The 18,954-nt window shown below is 42.9% G+C and overlaps 1 protein-coding gene across 1 annotated transcript in view; it reads left to right on the plus strand.

Annotated features, from left to right (window-relative positions):
• Positions 1-18,954, plus strand: part of tnni4a (troponin I4a) — a 99,314-nt gene that overhangs the window by 1,049 nt on the left and 79,311 nt on the right. The window contains exon 2 of the mRNA XM_079494433.1: positions 556-700. The gene's annotated coding sequence lies outside the window, so the exon portion shown is untranslated. The remainder of the gene's footprint in view (positions 1-555; positions 701-18,954) is intronic.

Genomic DNA, 18,954 nt, shown 5'->3' on the forward strand with positions numbered 1-18,954 from the left:
CAGATATGGGGAATTAAAAGGGTGAGCTTCATTTTTATTGGCTTTTATCGATGTGGGCCTCGACACGTCATCACGCAGTACGTTTTCGTTTTCAGGAAGTAATTACATTTTTTTATTAGATTTTATGGACTTTTGATATAAAAATACACAAATGAAAATGTACCAATTTTTCTAGCATCCATTGTTAGGTATGCTCATAAGATGACCACGGATGTGGTCAAAGTGTGAAAAACATATTTTTAATTTCACTACGCCTTTAAAAGTATTTTGATGTCACAGAAACCTATCGGAGAACCTTAATTGGGTTAGGGTCATCTCAGATCCAACAAACTAGATAAGTCGTATACTATACTGACACATCCAACTCATGATGGCAACAAAAGCGTACTGACCCACAGAGTGCACACATTATTAAATGGCTCACCTCTCATAACTTACAAGCCCCCCCAGCCACCCCTGATCATTTGAAACGCAATCATGATAATCACGGCTAAGGTCAAGGGACACACACAACACTTCTAAAGCCCCCCCCCCTCTCATCCTTGTCCTTAAAAGCTTTATCGTTTTGATGCCTTTGGACGCGAGCGGGCACGGGGTGGAGTGGAGTGTGGCTGCATGGCTGCATGGCTGCTTTGTAGGACATGGCACCTGATGCGCTGTAGCGTGTTTGATGGTCAGTGCCGCCGCAACGCTGAACAAGGTGAGTGCCAGTGTCCTTTAGATTACAGTTGTTCTCAACCTGTGGCCGGGGGCCCACTGGGTGGTCATGGCCCCCCAAACTATTGGCAATAGTCTCTCTCTAGTCCAGTGGTTTCAACCAGTGGTCCGGGGACCACCAGTGGTCCTTGAGAGGATTCCAGGTGGTCCCCAGCTAAATGATAGAGTTGGTAACCAAATGGACCCTTATAGATCTTTAACTCTTGAGAGCGTAAAATTAAACCAACATTTGGTCCATTTGGTTTAATTTTACGCTCTCAGGAGTTAAATTATTGTTAAACATCTGGATTACTAGTTCATTTATAAGAAGTCTACACAATTAGAGAATGTAGAAGAATTGTTATTTTGATCGACATTCTCTCCTTAATACAGCATAGAATTGTGGACAAAAACAAACAAAAATCTTTAGTTTTGAGTCTGGGAGGCTATAATGTCATCAAATGGTGGTCCGTGGCTCAAATGCTGAATAAATAGTGGGCCCTGGTATCAAAATGGTTGAAAACCACTGCTCTAGTCTATATCTACTGTATACAAAGAGATCCATTTCATTTTGGCTCTCGATAATGTCTCTGAATCGATGGCATTTGATTTGCTCCATTGAAAGCACTTAATTTGCTTCCAACGTGTGAACCATGTGTGTTCACATTATTTCGTACATTTAAACGAACTGTGATAAAATGGTGACATGCCGGTAACTGTTAAAAGTGTTAATGCAATGCCTCAATAGATAGGCCGGTAGATGTTCTTACTGTGTAGGCAACCAACCAGTTGGGCTATAATGTGGTGCTGAAACAATATCATGGTTTAGGCATGCATCCATAGGCTAATACGCAGGCCAATATACAGTAACGCACTGCAGTGGAACCACTGCAAAATAAAGTGTTGCCGCGCAGTTCTACGCCTCGCCTGGGGTAAAAACGTGAGTTAAATGGGTGAAATCGCTGAAGACGGAACGGAGACAGCCAGGATGAGCTCCATAAATACAGATTCCGTGTCGCGACCCGGCCCATTCTGAATTCATAATTGGACAGTATGGCGAGGACGAGGACGGCTAAGCTGCAGTTTTAGTGCCGTTGCTCGGCACTAATAGTGCAGCAGATTAAGTCAATATATCATAAGAATCGTTCACTTGATCATACAAGCACCAAATTTGGCACACAAGTGCTTCAGAACCTACTCTCTCAGAAAAGTACGTTGTCCACTTGAAAAAACAAAATGGCCACCATTTTTCAAGATGGCTGCCTTTCAAAATGGTTTTAAACAGTGTTTGAACTATAGTTTGATTGAATAATCTTATTGTGATGGCCTATACATCGAAATGTATGTTTCTGAGTATGAGAAATCCAATTCTGCATTTAGCAAATCAAAATTATTGAATATTATGATGATACAATGGGAATTAGACGAAAAACTGGGGCAGATTAAGTCAATATTCCATAAGAATCTTTCACTTGGTGGTACAAGCACCAAATTTGGCACACATGTCAAAGGTGTCCAGGATGTACTTTCTATGAAAAGCACCTTATCCAGCTGAAAATCCAAGATGGCTGCCAGTATTCAAGATGGCCGGCTCGTCAAATGCAAGAAAACAAAACAACAAAAAGGTTTTCGAAGTAGAATCTCAATGTGTTAATGATCCAAACATCAAAATGAAAGTATTCTGACTGTAAGAACTTAATGGTGTTGGAATTGAATTCCAATATGGCCGCCAGTTTGCAAGATGCAGCTATTACGTGACTCAAAATTAGCGTTTTCGGAAGCTGTATGATCATAGATATTGTTGAAGGGCAACATCATTCGTTGATCATGCATTGAAATGCTGTGATCAAGCTCTATTGGTTTGTAATTTTGTATATAAGAGTGATGTCAAAGCACAACCAAGACACACTGGTGACATCACTTCTGTGAGACTCCGCATGGGTTTCAGTGTCGGCTTGTAGCGTAGCTGTAGTTGTGGTTTACTAACTGTTGTAGTGTACTCACTGTAGTTTGTTGTATAGGCTACTTTAGTGTCCTAAATGCTAATTAGCCCCTGTATATATCTCCACTAGAAGTTTAGTTAGTTGTAGTATTGTAGTTAGATAGCCGCACCTGAATTGACAAGATGTGCCAGCGTGGGAGAGCTGAGACAAGGGTAACGGGGCTTCAGTTGCCTGGATGGTGTACAGATCGCACAGGACTTAAATGGCACTGGATGAACGGTCGGGCTAGGTGTAGGGCACCAGATGCTTGAACCTAGATCAAGGTTCAAGGTTGGACTTTATTGTTACATCTTATGTACAGTAGGCTACAGGTACATAAGAGTAAAACTTATTTTTGTTTGGCTTCCTTACAGACAATGCAGCGGCATAGATAGCATAGGCTAATATTCAAACAACAAAAACACAGCAAGCACAGCAAAACAAAGGGATAGAATAAAGAGTGCTAGAAAAATAGTAACATATGTACATGTGCATGTTTCCCTGTAATAGCAAAGTTAGGTAAACTCTCGCCCTGGTTCTTATCAGTTCGTTCATGTTCATGATTATTTGGGGAAAGAAGCATATTTGCAGTCTATTTCCAGTGGCTTCAAGACTGCGAAAACGTTTTCCATGTGGCAGCATCTCAAACAGTCTGCGGTTGGGATGGCTTGGGTCCCTCATAATTCCACGACGAGCTTTGCTGACACAACGATCGTCATACAGGGCTTCGATGGAGGGGAGATCACATCCGCTGCACTGCACTCTTTGAATTTTTGCATGTCCTTCACCAGGATCATTCTGAATTTCAGCTGCTCTCTTAGTGGAACGCTGGAGTTTCAGTTGCTAAACATTTGCCCGACAATTTTGGTGATACTTTGTACTGTTTTGCCTCAATGTATCCTGACTGCCACCTCCATCATCCAATCTGGATGAGTCTAACATGATGGGCAACAGGTGTATTGCCTGAAATACGGTGAGACTTCAACTCCTCTTTCGTATCTGTTTGACACTTCCTCCAATCAGTTTTAGTAGCGGAACATCTTCTGTTATACGGTTAAAGGCCGAGGGCTATATCTCTTTACCACCCAACCGTACAAAACATCAAAGCACATTGAAATATGGGATGGATCTAGGTTCAAGCATCTGGTGCCCTACACCTAGCCCGACCATTCATCCAGTGCAAGTCCTGTGCGATCTGTACACCATCCAGGTAACTGAATCCCTGTAACCCTTGTCTCAGCTCTCCCACGCTGACACATCCTGTCAATTCAGGTGCGGCTATCAACTACAATGCTACAACTAACTAAACTTCTATTTGAGATATACAGTATACAGGGGCTTATTAGATAGCATTTAGGACACTAAAGTATACTACAAACTACAGTGAGTACACGACTACAACAGTTAGTAAACCACAACTACAGCTACGTTACAAGCCGACACTGAACCCCATGCTGAGTCTAACAGCAGTGATGTCACCAGTGTGTCCTGGTTGTGCTTTCATCTTATATACAAAATTACAAACCAATATAGCTTGATCACAGCATTTCAATGAATGGTGATGTTGCCCTTCAACAATATCTGTGATCAGACAGCTTCCAAAAACGGGTTCCGAAAAAATTTCCAGTTGCGTAATAGCCCCCATCTTGAAAACTGGCGGCCATATTGGAATTAAATTGACACCATTCAGTTCTTCCAGTCAGAATACATTCATTTGTTTGGATCAATGTGTGGATCACACATTTCTGTTCACTAAAGTTCTACTTATTCATTTGACGAGGCGGCCATCTTGGATTTTCAGCTGGAAAACGTACTTTTCTTAGAAAGTACATCCTGGACATCAATTGTGCCAAATCTGGTGCTTGTACCACCACATGAAGGATTATTATGGAATATGGACTTAATCTGCCTCACTTCATTTTTTAATTCCCATTGTATCATACTATTAAATAATTTTGATGTTCTAAATGCAGAATTGGATTTCTCATACTCAAACATATATTTTGATGTATAGGCCATCAAAATAGGATTTTATAGCTCAATATAACTCAAACACTGTTTAAAACCACCTCGAATGGCGGCCATCTTGAAAAATGGTGTCCATTTTGTTTTTTTCAAGTGGACAACGTACTTTTCTGAGAGAGTAGGTTCTGAAGCACCTGTGTGCCAAATTTGGTGCTTGTATGATCAAGTGAACGATCGTTTCAGTAATCTGCTCCACTATAAGCCCCGCGCCTCGTCTCAGAGTTAAATATATGAATTAAATATAGAAAAAAAATGTCCCCCTTGCGAGCGTGCACTGCAGAGTTCCACCCAGGGGATAATTTATCCTTAAGTGGTACCCGCCGCATGCCACTCCAGGTCTCACAGGCGGGGGGGGGGCTGGGCGCTAGGGGTCTCGGACAATGATATATTATACAGCATTATTATTATGTAGGTTTCTGCATAATGGGGACAGGGAGGGTAGATGATGCGGTGCCCCGCCGTGGTAATGGAATGCAATTGGGATTTTGAGGTTCCCCCTCCCCCTCCTCTCTCTCTCTCTCTCTCTCTCTCTCTTGTTGGTGATTTCTTTGTACTGTAGGCTAGCTGTGCTACATACTTAAGATGTAATTATGCATAGCTCTGAGATTACACTTAGATGCGATTAACCTGTATGAATCATGCACTTGCGGTAGCACATACCGCCATACATTATAATGACAGATCGCAGCGAATGAGAATATGGGCCACGAGTAAACTGTGAAGGGGGTGGGGGTGGGGGGGGGGGGGGGGGGGACTGTTCTTACAGTGCACTGCAGGAACAGTATCCAACTTTTTCCCTGTGAGACTGAAGATGGGTTTATATACTGTGAGACTCCAGAGTAGCCTAAGATTTAGACTCTCGTATATGTATTTTTCGATTCTGACGTCATCCCTCTTTCCCCATCTTAGGCTAACTCCAGAGCTGAACAACAAAGTACACTTACTCAAGTATACATGTGCTTATGCTTATAAGTATAATGTTATATAACTTATAATGTTTTAGTAGCCTACTTTTACTTTATTTAGCATTATATACTTGAACACCAGTGGCAAATACTGTATTTTGTTTTCCCTCCACCACAATTATTTAAAAATGCATTAGATACTGTACATTGCAGATTTTGATTATTATTATTTATTTATTTAAAGAAAAAGGAAAAGAAAAGAAAAAATACATCTGACCGTAGACTTGGGTGAGTTGCTGGAGTCACATGTAGTGAAGTATTATGAAAAAATAATAATGGCTGATCCACGTCCACAACCTCAGTTCGGCTATACACAAATGTTTTTGAAATATTTTTGTGTAATGGGACAATTAGTACTTTTACTTGTACTTGTAACAAGAGTAGTGGCATTGACACTGAAGTTAAAAATAAAACCCTGTACTTCTTCCACCACTGGAGCTGATACTAACAGACCACCATATGGCTGTGACAACTCACGTGTGGCTGATCCACTCTGGAAGCCAGAGGGAAGGAAAGGAGAGCGAGAGAGAGAAAGAATATAGTAGCCAACATGTTTTTGAAGGGGTATCGCTGGCACCTGCCGACCCCCCCCCCCACCCCTTTTTTTCTTTTTTTCGTCCCTCCGGGAATGGAGCCGAATCCGGCTTCCACGTTCTGATTCGCCCACGTGCTCGAAAGTCAAGGCGGGGGGGTGTAGGAGGTGGTTTTAGGGGCTTAGGGGCCTTCCGAACAGCTGCTACTGGAAATATATTAGCAGAAACTTGGCCCCTTTACATGTTATCGCTGTCAGGTGGAAACCTTGTATGTCCAAAACCGTACATTTTCAGGAAATGGGGGGGGGGGGGGGGGGGGGGGGGGGGGGGGGATACCTGTTTTCCATATCTGCATCCAATGTGGTTTTATTTAGTCACACGCTCTTGTTAATACCTTTCATTGGTCAAATATCTACAAAACCCACACTTTACTGTAATTTACAAAATATTCATAAATGGCAAAAATAGGCAATCTACAAGCTCACGATTCGTTGCGGTGCGATACGTTGTGAACTGGTAGTCCAGCTGTGTTTGCTATTTTTGTGCGACATGTACGCGATTATGTAGGCAGGGCATTCATTTATGAAAAGATGTGAACATGGAGATGGAACGTGGTTTCTGCCGGACAGTAATGAAGTGCTCTGTAGTGCTTCGTTTTAACATGACTGTATCTTGGAGCCCACCTCTTTATTCATGAGGGAAAATGGGGCTTTTGATTTGCGGCTGACCTACACCATATTACTCAGTAATGCGGTGTAGGTCAGATAGATTTCCCAGAGTTACTGCCATACACCCAATATGGTTTTCCCTTTAATTAAACATTACAGAGGTTCGATAGTTGAGCCACATGGCTCGTTGTAATTTCATTTGGAGTGTCTGCATGGTTGGAATTACAGGCTTAGGTCAAAACATGTATATATCTTTTCTACCCATAATCTTATTACAACTGAAGAACCCTGAGGTGATATATAGCACCACAACCGTAACGACGAACCGCTGAAGTATTTGTTTAACTTAAAGGAGCATTCAGTGATTTGGGTGATTTGGAAAACCACCCAGTCCGCCCCGGTAACAAAATGTGCACATGCACGCTCTACAGTGGGGGGAAGTGCAACAGGCCAACAGCATGTGCACCAAGGCCCGCCCCCACTCGATCATGATTGGGGGAAGGCCCCTCTCATCCTGATTGGATGAAGGTTTTGCCACCCGCCACCAAAACTGAAACTAGGGTTTTTTGACCCCAGGGGCTCACTGGACAGGGAGGAACTCCTTATATGGTCAGCACACTCTATAGTAGGGAGGATTATCCAGAAAAAAATAAAAAATAAGTGATATTTGAATTAAGTCAAATCACTGAATATACCTTTAAAGTAAATCATTTGACTGTGAAACGTATAGATCTGCCTTAACCTCTGGTGTTTTGAAAAGTGCAGGTGAGCAACATCGCAATGTGTCGGCATGCAAGCTAGTAGGTCAGCTAGCTATTTCAGCCAAACTATAAAACAGCTTACCACTTTCAGCTTCCCATCATCAGGTGACAAAGTGTCAGTGCACTGACACTTTGTCACCTCTTGGTACCCCATACATACATGCATACATACTAGAGACCTGCGGATGAGCTTTTTTGTCACCCCAATCCGCGTGTGCATATTTATAATCCGCCCTGTTATCCGACCACATTAATTAATTATTCCAATTTATGAATCCGCAACCACCCGCGGATTGCGGGTGGTTGTGGATTGCAAGATTTTGCCGAGATTTTGTGCGTTTTAAAAGCTATAATACGCCTATAGATAGAGGCCATTAATTTATTTCCTGCGTTATTTCACCCACGGTTTATACAATATTAATTTATAATATATGTGAATGACCCAAATCCACCCTAAACTGTAGTTAACCGCGGCAACCGTGGTTAAATCCGCCATCCGCAGGTCTCTAATACATACATACATACATGCGGTACCAAGAGGTGACAAAGTGTCAGTGTGCACACTGTGCATGCATACATACATAGGGTCAGACATTGCTGGTCATTGGAGTGGCTGAACCACTCAAAAAACTGTATTATTCACTATGCAGGGACAGGAAAACCACTTATGCTATGGTCCAAAGCCCCTGCAGCGCACACGGTAGATAATGAATATGATGGCAGCTGAAAAGCAGCCGCTGCTGTGTGGTGATAGAGAGAGAGAGAGAGAGAGAGAGAGAGCGCTGATGGAAAATAATGTTCAATGATGTCTCATCGTTGGTGAATTTGTGAACCCATACCCTTCCCTTTTCTTTCACCATACAACAATAAAGGGTCATCAATTTCCACATGTGGGCTCTGTCACAGCTTGAGCGTGCATCACACACGCTTCAGTACGTGGTTTAAATCAAGAACATGAGGAAGGGGCGCGTTCGGAAATACCGCACCGTATACCGCTCGCCTATTAGTTTGCATTGCACAGTGCGCTCAGTGCACTATTTCCGAACGTGCCCTAGATATCACAGATCTCTTTTGGACATTACAAGACTGAATCACTCAGCTGAGGTAATTCATGAATTCATGAATGTATAGTATTTATTTGATTATTCAATTGAATATAAAGCGAATCCATGAAATAATCTCTTAAGACAATAAATTATAGTTGCAGCCCTGAAAGTGACACACTTCTGCATTGCATTGGCAGTCTATCAGATGACCATGAACGCCGAAACATGAGGTGTGTTACACAGTATTGTTTTTGGCAGCAATTTATTATTATTTTCACATTTTAGTCACCTGGAATGTTTTAGTGTTAGTCTAGTTTTAGTCGACTAAATATCATAACATTTTAGTCGACTAAATCTACAGTTGATTCAGTCGACTAAAATGTATTTTGGCGGGCCTTGATGCTGTTGTATTGACTGTTTTTACACTTGCTGAAAATAGCGGATCTACAAGCTCACAATGTGAGCTTGCTATTTTCAGCATGCAACCAATTATGAAATGACTTACTGGAACTCTTGTCCACTAGTAGTCCCTTCCTAACATTTTAGTCTAGTTTTTATTTGTTGACGAAATTGTCAGTATATTTAGTCTTAGTTTCAGTGATCATAGCTTAGTTTTTATTTAGTTTCCATTTAGTTTTCGTCAGTGGAAAAAGGTAGTCGAAGAACATTTTTCGTCTTAGTTTTAGTCGACGAAATCAACACTGTGGCGCCAAAAGGGGTCCTGACCGAGTCACCATATGTGACCAGTTGTGATTGAGAATGTGATGATGGCTCATTGCAAGTGGCACTTGTTAAAAGTGTCACTTCTCCCGCTTAATATACTGTAGATGATCATGAGGCAGGGCTATTTTGCATCTCCAAATTAAATTGAATGCAACTCTGTTTCTGTTTAAACTAAAGGAACCTCATGAATTGTGTATTGCTGACATTTCCGACCACAATACACAGTCGGAGTTGAACTCCATTGAAGTCAAATGGCCGCATAGTGGGCGCTTAACTTGATTTCCATTAATGTCACTTACTTGCCTTTAGGAGAAAAGAAAAAAAAGCACTCTCTTGCTCCAGTTAGTGCTGTGTGACTGATATTGTTTTGGGATGTTCACGTAGTGCGGTAGGGAAACTAGATTGCTTAATGTACTGTGGAGCACGGATTGTTTTGTAAATGTATTATTTGCCTTGATGAGACTGCCACAGGCGTTTGTGTACCTCCTCAGTCTCGACTAGCTCCGGCCATCTTTCAACGGCTCCATTATCACCACTGCAATTTCCTCCTATATTCTTAAAATGCTAAGTGGTTATTTAGAGGGAGGGGAAAAACAAAACGACAACATAGGTAATATTCTCCATTAGTTACCGTCAAATTCTTCTCCTTATAGACTGCAGGCGACTTCAAATAACAGCCTGAAGATCATTTTTCCTCTGCCGAATTGGACATATTGTTTCAGGCAAAAAGATATTCCATGAGTGCAGATCTCGGCACGCCGCACTGACCTTGAGTACCTCCCAATTACACAATACAGTGAAGTAATGATGTACAGAGAGAGAGAGAGAGAGAGAGAGAGAGAGAGGGGGGGGGGGGGGGGGGGGGTGGAGGGAGAGAGAGAAACAAGAGAGTGAGTGAAAACAGAGAAAACGGGAAGGACAGAGAGAGAGCAGGGCACCGGTGAAAGCAGTTGTGCTGAGATATGATAGCCATTACTGGGATGGCAGCTCTGGCCAGGTCGAGGACATGGAGGTCACACACAGTGGGACTTGGCCGCGCGCACACACACATCTGCCAAGGCAGCAGGCACAGAAAAGTTCAATTACCAGGCAGCACACCGCAATAGGGGAGGGAGGGGTTGAGGCCATGCTCGGCTGCAGCGCGTTGGACACTGATCTTTGGCACTCGACCCATGGCAGGTGCTTTTTCTTTGGTCGCAAAAAAGTCAGTGCATGTACAGGTATGTGCTCGTGAGATGGCAGTTAAGGTGAAAAGTTGCAAACATTTGCCGAAAAGTCACAACTGTACTTGAAAAGTGGAGACGGAATGGCAAGGACAGATCTAGTGAACACTTTTGGACTAGAGGTGCAACAGTTACTCAAATTACTCAAAACGAATTGATTTGATCAAAAACATTGATTAAAAAAAATCTATCCTAATTGTGAGTGGTAAATACTTTTACAATAATTCACAAATATAATTATTTGACCAGGGGTATCTCAACTATTGGGGTTGAGTTGCCACATAACATTTGGCAGCTTATTGTATACCCACCAGTGATGGACAAAGTAAACACAATATTCCCATTTTAAAATACAAGACATACTGTATGACCACAAACAAACCATAGGAAATAAAACAAGAGACACTACAGAACAAAATGGTAAACAAAGCGAGCGGAAACAAAACGGAACAGACAATAACATCAGTTTTCTTAATTAAGGAGCAATTCCTCTGCAAACTAATACATTACAGACAGCAGTTATTCTGTAGGCGTTTCCTATAGTCTATTTTTTCTTTTCTTCTGTGGCAGTCATGACGACATGAGGAAGCAGCTAATTCACAATCTTTGTAACGGCTATTGCATAACTGAAGAGGTATCTGTTCCCAGTGGGCATCAAACCCATTGGGCATCAGCCCAGTTGAGTTAAAGTCTTAGCGCCATTGACACTGGCATGAATCGTTGTCACACTGTCATCTGCTGGTGCTGTGGTGCCTGAAAGTTAGCGCCCCAATGCTCCTATAGTTTTACAAACTACTCCCACATTTGAAGTCATGTTGTTCCATGGTAACGGCGTGGACAAAGTTGTCAGGGCCGGGTCATTGCGGCTTGCAGCTTGCAATTAAAAGTAAACTCTTAATGAGGAACTGAGCACATAAAGCATTTACTGTCCTTCACAGAGGTTTATGAACTGGATTGAGGGTGTCAGTCTAGTGGAAAACGGGCCATATAAATGCTTCCAGCGCTGTGCGTGACCATGCCTGTAATTGTCTCTCAAGCGGTTTTTTCTCTCATAACAAATATCCCTGTTATTGTGGCAAAGCTCCACTGTGTCTCAGACATTTTCTTTTTCCTGAGCGAACCTTATTGGGCCTCGGTGGGATTAATGCTCAAAGTCCCGTTATCCGTGGAGCATACAGTATAAATAGAAGACTGATCGTGCTGTGGTCTGGAGTACATCTGTCCTTGAAGCAAGTATCCTACAAGCGGCCTTCCGTCAGACACTGGCGGAGGTGACATTTGGGGTCCCGCAGGATGGCATGTACAGTTTTTTTTTTGAATGAATATTTTCTCCACTTTTTTTATTTATTTTTATGAATCTTTTGTTTGCCTGTCTGTCCTGTGACACGTGACACACATGGCATAGGCCAGGGGTCACCCACAAGGTAGATCACTAAGGTTGTGCAGGTAGACCACATGCATGACATGGCCTAAAGAATATGTAATTTAAATCCAAAAAACTCGACCATTTTTTGGCATCTGCCACTTGAATTAAGGTGTCTTGATTGACATTCAAAAGGAGCCTGTCAGCTCAAACCCCCAATGCAATATGCCTACTTTCTTTTCAAGAGTGTTGCGCACAAACGTGAATAGCATTACAAAGTTATTATACATAATAATAATAACTACGAATTTCAATTTTCCCCCCAGGCTACTGTATGTCACACCAGCGCCGCTATTCCAAAGCCCCGTCAGGTAAAATATTAAACTATTTCCAGCAATGGTATAATATTTGTTTTTGGTGTATAGATCTTGTTGAGCCGGTCATTTTGAAAGTAGCTCAAGTCAAAAAGGTGTGTCCACCCCTGGCATAGGCAATCTGAAACCCACTATTCCAACGCGTTTCCGACGTGTATGTCGCATATACTAACCCTGTCTCTAACCCAAATCTTAAAGGAGAATTGCATGCTAGAAGGCTTTCTTACCCTTATTTGTAGTTGTTACGTCCCCACCAAAGAGGTCCAGGTGTTATTTTGTGCAAAAGCGCATTATTGGCTATTTCCTCTACCATAAGCCCTCAATGAATTGCATTGAATTGAATGGGGCTATGGGGTGTTGTGCTAATTCGCTTATTTCCATCGCTCAAAAATCAATAAACAAATGGCCAATAATGCACCTGGATCTCTTTGGTGGGGACGTAACAACTACAAATAAAGGTAAGAAAGCATTCTAGTGTGGAATTCTCCTTTAACCCTAAACGCACATGGAAGCCATGTAGTTGGAATGGCGGTGCGTCGTAATGCCACTCTGTCCTAGACTCATTAAATATATACATCAATATTGTGTTCTCTGTGGTACAAGGGTGGAGGAATCGAAGAATGAGATGGGGGGGGGGTATACAGTGGTAGCAGAGAGAGTTGTCCTTGAAGCGAGTAACTGTGGCTGGGAGTGGAGTGTAACATGTGTCTCAAGGGCCTGACAATATTAATCTATCTGCCAATCACTGGCAGGCATCGGGGCCTCTGTGACGCCCCCAGAGTGTGTATTAATTAAGATGCTGTCACTACAAACGAAGGAGGCATTTATAACAAGACAATATCTCTAAAGTAATTATCCCGGACACTGCTTGTGCACAAACACGCTTTTGTGTATAATTAAGTGACAGTTTTTTTTTTTCTTCTTCGAAAGCACTTTTTGGGTGACATCTTTCACGCCGAGACGTTTTATGAATTGATGGACTGTGTCTTTGACTGTCGCCCACGGTCTGCCCCGTGTTCTGTATACACATCCGGCTGCTATGAAAATTTAAAAGGAAAAATGATGCGGTTGACCTTCTCTATCACTCCAAATCACTCTTTTGTCTCGAAGCAGACGTTCCTATTTCTGAAAACAGTGCTGGGACCATGTATATATTCCCGTCACATCAAAAGGATGCTCTTAACAAGAGAAGGAATATTGCACGCCAGCTCCTCACAATGTCCCTCACCTCCATATCGCCGTTCGGGGAGATGAAAGTAAGGGACATTGCGAGGTGCCGGCTGACCGTGTTTTTAGAGCTCGACTATATTAAGAACACCGTAATGTGCTCCAGTGACGGGGACTTGGCAGTAAAATGAGGCTACCTTCCTCAAGGGGTCCTGTCCGTTTCAGACGATAATTGAAAATAATGTAAAAATAGTCTCGCCGCCGCGGATGGGGGGTTAACTCTCTGAGGACAAGGTCAAACCTTCGCCTTTTACTTTAATTTTCCGGTGATTAATTACACACCCGAAAGTTGGTCCGAAAGCATGTTTTACAAGTTCCCCAGGAATCTTCTGGCAACGGTTGTCTCACGCCAATTTGATTTTGCCATGATGTGAAACGAGAGAGGAGGGAATTAAGGGCACGCTCCGAGGGCAGAGTAAATGAGTTCCGTTCCATATAGGCCCGCGTGTCCTGTGGGTGTGAGGGAGCCGCGTGCGTCCTCGCCGACATATGATGGACACGCGGTGGGCTAAATATGATCATCTGGGCGCTCATCAGCCTCCGGAGAGACGGAGAACAGACAATCTTGGGCTGTGAAATCGCCCCTCCTCACCCATCAACTGTCAAGTTTTGTTGCTATGGCCACAGAGTCGGGAACGCCACTGGCATTTGATGTAAAAGAATTGCTTTGATTCGTCACTTTCAGACCATTTCTGTTATTCGTTTCCCCCTCTACCCCGCAAAAAAAAAAAATATTTCATCTCTATCAACAATCAATCACAAAGTAAACGGTATTCCTAGATTATAATTACTTGCTTTAGCCCTTAATCTCGTTATAAATCCTCGATGGGAGAAGCAATCCCACTTTGATTTTCTGACTGACCGAGGGGAACGATGATTCATGTGTGTGTGCGTGTGTGTGTGTGTGTGTGGGGGGGGGGGGGGGGGGGGGGATGTCCAATAAGATTAGTTACATAATGGAGATGATTTTACAACAAGACAAGGCCGGCATTCATACAAGTAATTCACTTACAGCATAGCTGGAAACCTGACCCAGACATTGATTGTTCTTGGTGAGAAGAGAAATCTAACAAATAGATGTATCAACTGTATTAATAGAACAGAACTCACCAAGTTAGAACAGGTAATAAATATGTCATGTTATCACTAAGTCTTCTAATGCTATCAAACGATTAAGCCATTATGCAATACCACTGTAATACAATATACTTGACAAACGATGATAGCAAAAATAGCCGATCTACAAGCATTGTGACACCTTGTGAGCTTGTAGATCATTGTATTTATTTTTTGGCCCACTTAATAGTCCTTTTTCTCCTCCGAATGAGACAAACTGCCATCTTTGAGACCTTAAAAAAGTCTGAACTTTGATTACGCTAAGAAAGTGAAAGCGTCCTGCGACGATGCATAGCCTAGAATGAAGATCTGGCTCAAATATGGACGACTACCACTTCCGGGGCGGGCGGAAGCGACCTGTCTTGTAAGCATATATTGTGGATTTATTTGGCACTGGCGCCACGTTCTGGCTTATAGGGGAAGCACACATTGTGTTAACTACATAATATACTGCATCAATCCTCACTACTGTTCTTTATAGGACAGGGCAGGTGAAACATGCAGCAGCAGATGACATTTTTTTTGTATAGACGCCTTAACAGACGACGTCACACTGATGGCACCAGCATGCGCGCGCCCTTGACATTTATAATCCTTGGTTTCTGTTGTGTGTGAAGAATAATAGCAATTCAAAACAGTTGTCCTCAAAACCACACCTCCAGTCGCTGTCATAAGAACGGGAGGTGCGCTCATGTTCACGGCAGGCAGCAGAGCCTGTTTGTGCATGGCTGCACGCGCACCTGCAGCCCATCAAGTATAATTTATACTCTGTCCCGCAGACCTAAGCTCATAACAGTCACGTCTGCGACGCGATGTGAGCTTGTATATCAGCTGTTCTTTGTGCGCAATACTGTTGCGCAATGAAGTAGGCCTATATCTCCTAGGGTGCACCTCACTAGCCAACACAAGAGGAGGTTGAATGAACTGAAACCAGTGCTCCCCAAAACAACAGGTCTGGAGATCTGTTGGGAATTGATTGCATGAAACAATGTCCCAATCCCAATGTTTGTAAACAAATAATTGGTCTATTGATGCCGCAACCATGGCTACTATTTTTGTGCCAATGTTACAGGAATAGAAATTCTGTATAGGTTCTATTATGATTGCCGTGCATGCGTGTGTGCGCGCGTGCGTGCCGTCCAGTGTGTCAATGTAATGCACATTATAAAACGCTTTAGACAAAGGCACTATATAAGTGCACCATTTACCATTTTTATATTGACCATTAGTTTGAAATCCCTGCTGATGCTGTCCTGGGCAGGTCAATTTCCCCTATCCACAGCCAACCTACTGTAACTGTAATCTGTAACTAAAACTACTGTATCGGGTGAAAGCTTGGTGCTTTGATTTCACACCTGTGCCGTCAGCATCAATGCTACACAATTCTACATAAGATGCCATGCAACACAATGCTTGTGAAATGCAAAGAATAGGAAACAAATGTATGACTCTTTAACAAGAACAAGATTGATGTACTGTATTAGCCAGGAGTGATTGTGATTGACAGGCTGTGTCATTCATGTATACCTTCTATGTCTCTCTCAGATGTTTAACCAACCGCACCTCCCCAAAGCTGTGACATGCTGAGTGGAGAATGAGATGCCATTTACCGCAAACCACTGCCATGTTAACGTTCTGTAATGCACTCTCTCTCTCTCTCAAAACTCCATGCACGATTTAAAACGCTCCCAAGCAGTGGTGGTACTCAGATTTGCAACTCAAGTTAAAGTCACAATACCCCAATATAGAAATATTACACTCTGTTACAAGTAAAAGGCCTCTATTCATTTTTGAACGGTGCTCGACTCCAATACGCAGCTATGTATGTCTGTCTGTCTGTATAAGCACGTACAGCGGCACCACGCGGCGCGTTCTTGGGGTCTGGATGTTCAGGGGACCCCCCGGGAACCCCCCACACGGTAACTCTGTCATTTCTCGACCATTTCGGACGCGGGGCAGCTCGCAGGAACTGCGCCGCCCCTCCCCTGGTTGAGTTCCTGGGGATCTGGATGTTCCGTGGATCTGGATGTTCTGGGGAACCCCCACACCGTAACTCTGTCATTTCTCGACCGTTTTCTCATTTCTCGACAAAAGCACAGTATTGAGTTAATGCACTTAGTTACTTTCCACCACTTGTAATGTACTCTATCTCTCAGCACTGTCAGGCTTCATAAATGCTCCCAAGTTGTTCTATTTCATTTCAACGGGACAACTAATGGGTTCTGCCTCTCAGCTGGCAACTTTCCGAACACTTAGCCCTTATTGCATTGCATTAACGGACTTCAGTTATCGGCGTGAGTCTGATGGGTCCATTGAGTGCTTTTCTGAAGGTTCTGCTACATTTGGTTTGTGTCATGTACTCATCTAGTTTTCATAATTTAATATTGGTAGATAGCTGATCTACAACTCGCAACGCATTGCAGTTGCAACTTGAACGGTGCAGAGTTGCCACAGCAGTCGGCTTTGCACCACTCGGTTTCGACCTCTCGCTCAGCTAATGCCTTGGCACCCCGAGGCTCTCGGACCTTGAGCTTGCTGCTATACGGCGCGTATGCCTTGATACATGGAGATGCAATTAACGTGTCCGTGGTTTGCAGAAAGGTACAAAAGCAATATTGTTCCTCTGGAAGTTTGTACTGCTCATTCCTGCTTGCTATGCTGCTGCTGCACACACCTCAAAGACTGCTGCTCACCCGCCAGCCACCACCCCAAATACCACCTGTTGTTGTGGATCTGCTGTTTATGTAGAGGGGATTCGGAGTCCCTGTATGGTCGGGACTGATGCGCTTTATCAGTGACATGAAATGCAGATCCAATTCATCGCCAAACCATAATATTGCTCATTTTATATTCAATGAAAAAATATTCTGTCTATTCATGAGTTGTCCTGACAGAAACATACATTTGTAAAAGCAAAACGGGTATTAACCTGTTTTGTTTTTATGTTTTGTGTGGGGACTGCAAATGTAAACTAGCATCTTTGCTATATCCGGTGTATTTACGTTGCATTGATATGTAATGGAAGCCCGCCAGAACCGTAGACAACTTAGATAAACTTTAGTCTGGCAGCCGCCCAGAACCGTAGGCAACATTTTCTAGGCTTTATATTCTTTAATCTATGTTTTGATCGGTTCGCATCGATAGCTGTCTCTCGTTAGCATCCCAGTGTGAAGATGTGTCATTTTGAAGATGCGCACGCATCCACTTGCACTCTATGTGCTGCTTTCAATGGCCTGTATCTCCAAATCGGCGCAATGATTGTCGTTCCTGGTGAAAACAAGGTTTTTCAAGGGCTGATAGCAGGCGCTATGATACTCGCAGTCGGGTTTTTTCTGCATTGAGTGAGAACAACAACCGGTCAAGACACCACACACAGTATTACGTCATCGTAACATCCGGTTACGGATACTTGGCTCTTCACAATAAGGATTGAAAGGAACCATGGCAATGCGCGATAAATAAAAAGTGCGACAGTGACTTACACTGTACTTTTTTTTTCAGGAATTCCATAGCAGCAGTTCCACAATAAGCCTATAGATATTTTTCATACGTATATACGCCTACGGGGGAAACGGGGAAACATCAGTGTGGGTATGTGTGAAGTAATAAAGTAGCCTACATTTGTGGCTTGGTTCCCTTGTCCCACTGCAAGCGGGACAATGGAGACTGCACGGCTCCATATACATGTGACAGTATATGGAGCCATGCAGTCTCCCATAGGAATACACTGCATGTGATCAAAGTGGGTCTTCACGCCATCCTGCGGAGCACTTTTCAATTTCAACTTCAAGAAGCGAATGAACATTTAAAGACTCTCAGATGATTCTAAAAAATAACTTGTATCATCGCAGCTCTGACCAGCATTTTTATTCCTGGTTGTAATTGTGTTTCATCATTTCCAAACTCGAGGGATTTAAGTAATCAAATGACAATTAAACCTGCTCGGAATGGTTGATGTTTTCCGACGCCCTGCGATGAATGAACACTTCTCCCTGTGTGGGTATTTTCACCACATACCGCCTGGAAGCTATAACAACCTGACGCCATCCGCTTGGCCATATTGTGGATGTGCAATAAAATGGACCTCTAATTGTCCATTAATCTAAGGTTCATCAGCCCTCATTATCGCTCACTTAGGGAGGCCATTGAAAAAAACATGTTGGTTGTGTTGTGCTTTTCACAATGCGGTCTGATGGCTTTGTTTACAAGAAGACTACAGTTATAGGTTCGGTATAATCATTTGTCAGAGAGA

The sequence above is a fragment of the Electrona antarctica genome, assembly GCF_951216825.1.
Source record: "Electrona antarctica genome assembly, chromosome: 23".
Classification (NCBI taxonomy): Eukaryota; Metazoa; Chordata; class Actinopteri; order Myctophiformes; family Myctophidae; genus Electrona; species Electrona antarctica.